Source organism: Gossypium raimondii, chromosome 13 (assembly GCF_025698545.1).
Source record: "Gossypium raimondii isolate GPD5lz chromosome 13, ASM2569854v1, whole genome shotgun sequence".
Lineage (NCBI taxonomy): Eukaryota > Viridiplantae > Streptophyta > Magnoliopsida > Malvales > Malvaceae > Gossypium > Gossypium raimondii.
The window spans coordinates 50,562,224-50,569,040 of NC_068577.1; the positions used below are offsets into that span (position 1 = coordinate 50,562,224).

General features: G+C 33.5%; 1 pseudogene; it reads left to right on the top strand.

Moving 5' to 3' along the window:
• Positions 1-764: 764 nt before the first annotated feature.
• Positions 765-5,450, top strand: LOC105783616 (cellulose synthase-like protein E6; annotated as a pseudogene).
• The last annotated feature ends 1,367 nt before the right edge of the window (positions 5,451-6,817 follow it).

A 6,817-nucleotide genomic window follows, 5' to 3' on the forward strand; every position in this document is an offset into this window, starting at 1 on the left:
TATCCTTCACGTAAGTTTAGCGTTTACTTTTTTTATTAATCATATGTTTAGTTGTTTATTTTTAATTTAATTTTTTTATTTTACTTAGTTTTTCGCGTAATATTATATTATTTATGTGTGCTTGATGATTTGAAAAGAAAAATTTTGTATCAAATTTTCATTGGTTGGTTCAACAACTTACCACCAGTATTAACTTCAGTTACAAAACAAAATCCATATTAATAGTTCAAGTATTAGATTGAATATTTTAAAACTGTCAACAATTACGAATTCAGAATTGTAGTAATGGAAGCAAGATCAAGCCATATATATTGCATTTTTTATTAGAATTTGAGAATTTGTTGGATTTATATATTTAGAGTTAATTACACTATTTATCTTTAAAGTATAGTTTTATTCTAAATTCATCTTCAAACTTCAAAATGTTTTAATTATATTTAAACTATTGGTACTACATCAATTATGTCTTTCGATTATTTAAATTATTAATTTAATTGTTAAATTATATATCAAATTTTATGTAATATAGTTTAAAACAAAAATAAAAGTGAATATTGTAAAAATGGATATAGTTAAAACATTTTGAAATTTGAGGATCAAATTAAAATAAAAATCATAATTTAAGGATGTTAAATGGAATTAACTCTTTTCAAAATTAACCTTTTATAAGAAAGAAGTTTAGAAAGTCACGAAACCTTGCCCAAATTGTGGTCAGTGTGGTTTCTAAGATTTTTCTAAAGTCTATATATATATGAAAAATCAACTCTCTACTCATTTGAGTCAATGGAGTGGAGAGAGGGAGAGGAGACGAGAATGGGTAAAAATGGGTATCTTCCTCTTTTTGAAACAAGGCCAGCTAGGGGACTTGTCTTCTTCCGCTCCTACGCAGCTTCCATCTTCATAGGCATCTGCTTCATTTGTTTCCATAGAGTGAGCTATTTTCCAGTAACAGAGAGATGGGTTTGGGTCGGAATGTTTGTAGCTGAACTTTGGTTTAGTTTTTATTTCTTCGTCACTGTAATAGTTAAATGGAACCCTGTCTTTCGTTCCACTTTCAAAGACAGACTCTCTTCCAGGTCTTCATCTCTTTCACTCTGTCTCTCCATATATTCCGTTTCACTTGTTCCTAGCGCTTGCTTGTTTCTTACAGGTACGAAGAAGAAGAATTGCCAGGAGTAGACATATTTGTGTGCACGGCAGACCCAAGATTAGAGCCACCAACAATGGTAGTCAGCACAGTGTTATCGGTCATGGCTTATGACTACCCACCTCATAAGCTAAGCGTCTATTTATCTGATGATGGTTGCTCCGATTTGACATTTTATGCTTTATTAGAAGCTTCAGGGTTTGCCCAGCTATGGCTTCCATTTTGCAGGAAGCTGAAAGTAGAGCCCACATCTCCTGAGGCTTATTTCCAGACCACTCCTGAACCAGTGGATGATGCATTCATGGCCAATGAGTGGTTAATCATCAAGGTAACACGTTTATTTCCTTTAATTCTACCACGGATGTTTGCCCCACCGCAACATAAAATGATTTTAACCTCAAGGAAATGGACGGTTTCGTATCAAATTCTACTCTTCAGAGGCATTCTTCTTCTACTTTATCTATAAAAAAAAAGACTCTAAGGGACCTTCCTCCATTGACACGTCTCAATTTATAACTTCATGGTTAATTTGTGATTTAGTTTTATTTTATTTTATTTTGTAAAGAAAACAACACAAATACATTAAATTAAATTAAGGCTTAGTTTGTATGAGCGGTGTATTTATCTTCGGTGAGGTTAAAAATAATAGTGACGGTGAGATTAGTTAATATAACGGTGAAATTAGATATTGTAGCAGTGAGATTAAAAATATCCATGAGATATGTATTTAGATGTAAACACAACTGTAGCGATGAGATGGGAATAAAAAATAACTATTAAGGACATTAGATTAAAAATGATATATAATAGAAGTTTTTAAATTACCTTACTTTTACAAAATTATTAAAAATATGTAAATTTATAAATTCATTTAATAAAATTTGCTTATTAAAATGTTTATTTTTAATTAATTGATATTAATTTTATAATGGTAATATAACTACTATTTTTTAAAAAAATCAGCAATACAAACCTACTATTTTAATTAATTGTTTTTTTTTCTTTTTTTTCATTGGAGCTTCAGTGGAGCTTAAGTGATGTGAGGCTTTCCAAACGTGTCTCACCATTGGTGTTCCAAACACCCAAACACTCCAATAAAAAGGCAATGTTAATTGGTGATCCAAAGGAAGCTTAAGTTCCCATAAGCTAAAAGACCATTAATCTTAGTGCACGTAATCTTACTTTCAATTGCTTAGATACATCCCAAATTCTTGTACTTTAAATGTCCTGTCAAAAATTATCTTCACTATGCAATCTACCACTTGAAACATTTAATTCGTAAATGTTTAAAATTTTATTTCTAATGACACGGGTTTAAATTTTTATATTTGTAAATGTTTGATTAATAGATTGAGGTAATAAAATTTGTATAATAATATTAAAGTACAAGAAAAAAAGATAAAATTAAACTCAAATATATGAAGTAAATTTATAATTTCTTGAATGTAGTTCATGACACTAAATCCAGACAGGGCTTTAATGATAATAGAGATAGTAAAACTATTGAATGAATTATGTTTTGTGTTGTAAATGTTTGAATGGATTATTTTATCTTTTGGCATGAATTATAGAAAACATATGAAGACATGAAGACTCGGATTGGAAGCATGACAAGATTGGGCAAGGTTCCAGCGGACATACGTAAAGAACACAAGGGATTTGATGAATGGGACTTTGTTGTTAGTCGTCATGATCATCCATCCATTCTTCAAGTAATTTGCTACAATATTTTTTTTATTCTTTTGGATCGCAAACTTTATAACTACTACATTTCACTCCTACCTCTTATAATTGCTTCAAATTGTGCATTTAAAAACTTAATTGTAGATCTTGATTGATGGAAGAGACCCTAACGCTATTGACATTGAAGGAAAAGCTTTGCCATATTTAGCACGTGAAAAGAGACCACAAATCCACCATAATTTCAAAGCTGGAGCCTTGAATGCATTGGTAACCATTCTATAGTATGCGGCTACTCAGAATTGTTCTACTTTCCTTTGACTATAAGGTTGTGCTGGTCTGTGGTCATATTTGCTTCTCCAAGCTCAATTTAAATGAACAAATATATCTATAATCAAGGTTCACCTTAATTCTAAATAAAATATATATTTATATATAAATATTTTGTTCAATTAAATGATTATTTTTTAATTCTTGAATTTATGAATGAACAGATAAGGATATCTTCGAGAATAAGTAATGCACCTTTTATTTTAAATGTGGATTGTGACATGCATTCAAATGATTCCAAGGCAATTAGGGATGCACTTTGCTTCTTTCTTGACGAAGAGAATGGACGTGAAATTGGTTATGTCCAATATCCACAGACTTTTGGTAACCTCACTAAAAATGAAATTTATGGATCCTTGAGAGTCGTAATGAAGGTGAGCCTTAAATACCGAAGCAAAATTTTCAAAATTTTTTATCTTTGTAAATGATAAAATTTGAACTCGAATTTGTTAAATGCCTCAAATTCTTCAAAGTTAATATTATTGGTTTTGGTAGGAAATAGTTTATAGTTCAGGATTTAAAAAATGGATTACAGATGTTCTAAATACAACATTTTAATTAAATGTGATTACAGGAATCAAGGTTCAAAATTAATTTTTCAATATCATGATTAAAGTTGAATAGAACTGATGATGTTTTGAATGTATCCATATACCAAAGCTTGAGCTTGCAGGATTTGATGGGAATGGAGGGCCTTGCTATATTGGAACCGGTTGTGTTCATAGAAGAGAAAGTCTTTGTGGAATGAAGTATAGCAAGGAACTTGTAGTTGAATGGAAGGCAATGAAATATGATAGAAAGATCATAGAAAAAGCAAGTTCCATTGAAGGAAACTGCAAAGCTCTTGCAAGTTGTACCTACGAGGAGAATACACCTTGGGGAAAAGAGGTCCTTTCTTTTCTCTTGTGTCGTATTTGGTATCATATTTTAATTATCTTTCTCGTATCATATTCGTGTTACATTTTATACTAACATATTAGGCTGATTGCAGATGGGAGTGAAATATGGGTGTGTAGTGGAAGATATACTAACAGGAATATGCATACAAAGTAGAGGTTGGCGGTCGGTATATTTGACTCCTCAAAGGGAAGCCTTCTTAGGAATGGTTCCCACAACATTGTTGGATACTTTAGTACAACACAAGAGATGGGCCGAAGGCGATTTTCAAATATTTCAATCCAAGCTTTGTCCTTTCGTGTATGGTTGTCAAAACATGCCTCTCAAACTTCAGTTTTCTTACTGCATTTACCTTCTTTGGGCCCCAAACTGCTTTGCTACTCTTTACTATGTTTTTGTGCCTTCTTTTTGCATGCTTAAAGGCATCTCTTTATTTCCCAAGGTATGGTAACCTTAACTTTATTTGCTTATTCTTTGTTGAACCGATTAATCTCGTTACAGTTTTCGTTTAAGATTCATTATAGTGTCATGTTCGAAATTACAGGTCTTGTCAGCTACTAACAACTTATTTTTCTGAATTGCTAGATATCAAGTTCTTGGGGCATGCCATATTTGTATGTCATCGTTGTCCACCGCGTTCACAGTCTTGTGGAATTTGTATGGTTGGGAGGCACAGTCCGAGGTTGGTTGAATGAACAGAGGATGTGGATGTTCAAAAGAACAACTTCCTACTTCTTCGCTGCCATTGACAACATCCTCAAGCTATGTGGGTTTTCGAAGTCAGCCTTCATCATCACCGGCAAAGTGGCCGATGACGATGTAAACCGAAGATACGAGCAAGAAAGCATGGAGTTGGGACTTCATCACCGATGTTCACGGCTTTAGCAACGCTCGCACTTTTCAATCTATTCGGTCTCGTTGTGGTAGGAACAAACAAGGCCATAAATGATGATGCTCGTATCAAGGTTTTCGACATATTCGGTTTTCAGATACTTATTTGCTGTGTTTTGGTTTTCGTCAACCTGCCGATATATCAAGGGATGTTCTTCCGAAAAGATAGCGGTAAAATCCCAGCATCTACAACACTTCGTTCCATTGCTTTCGCTCTCTTGGCTTCCACATTAGCCATGTACTAGTGTCATGGCCTGCATGTGGTCAGCCGAGCTCGAAACTCACACAGTAGATGTAATTTTGGATTCGAAAGTTTAGAACGTAAAGTTTCAGGCCCATGCCACTAGATTTATCAAGTAATTTTTAAGGAAATACGATTCATGTATATGTCATTTTCCTAATATTTTATCATATTCCCAAACTTCTACTTGAAAACTTGGACTGATCTTAAATTAAAATACACATGGAAGGTGTATATTAGTGATTTATTTTTTCTATATTTCTACCGGTCGATCCATCTATCCAATTTTCTTTCCACTTTAACTTATTAGTGGTTTATTTTTTAATTTTCGTATGAAAGTTTTTAAATGTTAAATATTGTTTGACTTTCTCGTTTTTGGCTTGGGTTGCAGGTATGGGGTGACAAATGTTGGATCAATGGCAGCAGCAAATAAAACAAAATGAAGCTTCACCAAGCATAAGCTCAGAAAACAGCAAGCAAAAACAATGAAAAGAAAAATGAAAGACTAAGAACAGCAAGTAACCGATGAAGTGATTCAATTTTTTTCATTGAAACTTTGAAATATAAGATGTTACAAAAATAGTATGACAGTTACCTAACACATGTAACTGCTCCCATCAGTTTTAGCAAGTTGCAATACAAAAATAATACAAATTAAAGAGCTGAATAATTCAGCCATTACATCTATCAAATTCAAATCCTAACAACTCTAAGGTCTAGTTACATTCAAGCTTTGATAGCATTACAAAATAACCAAAATTAAACAAAAGAACTAAGTTGCTTCTGGTCTTGCTCGAATTCTGGTCTGCTACAGCTGCTAGTCTGTTTCTTGGCCTATTGTTGCATTGCAGTCCATGTTCAACACTCCTCCTTGGACTGTAGGCAACAAACACCAACTGATTCTCTAAGAGATTCAAATCTCATAGTACCAAGAGGCTTTGTCAAAATATCAGCCAATTGGTCTTGTGAGCTACAATGTGCAAGACTTACATCCTTTGATTGCACTGCCTCTCGAACAAAATAGAATTTGAGTTTAAAATGTTTTGTTTTACTATGAAAAACGGCATTTTTGGAGATAGCTATTGCTGATTGATTATCAACCATAATCTCAGTAGGCTCAAATTGTTCCTCATTCAAATCACACAACAATTTTCTAAGCCAAATAGCCTGACTTACTGCTCCAGCTGCTGCTATGTACTCTGCCTCAGCAGTTGATTGAGCAACTGTTTGTTGCTTTTTAGAGCTCCAACAGAAAGCTCCCGAACCAAGTGTAAAAAGGTAGCCCGAGGTACTCCTCATATCATTAATCGAACCTCCCCAATCACTGTCTGAATAGCTAGTCAATTCTAGCTTACTCCCTGACTTGAACATCACTCCAAACTTCAAGGTTCCTTTTACATACCTGAGGATTCTCTTTGCTGTCTTTAAATGTGATGTATTGCAGCTATGCATGAAACGAGATAACAGACTCACAGAATGCATAAGATCAGACCTTGTTGCTGTTAAGTAAAGCAAACATCCAATTAGACTCCTATACTCCCTTTCATTCACTTTTTCTTCATTTCCATAGCTGCTTAATTTCTGTCCTGTGACTAGAGGTGTACTCACTGGTTTGCAATTTTCCATGTGGA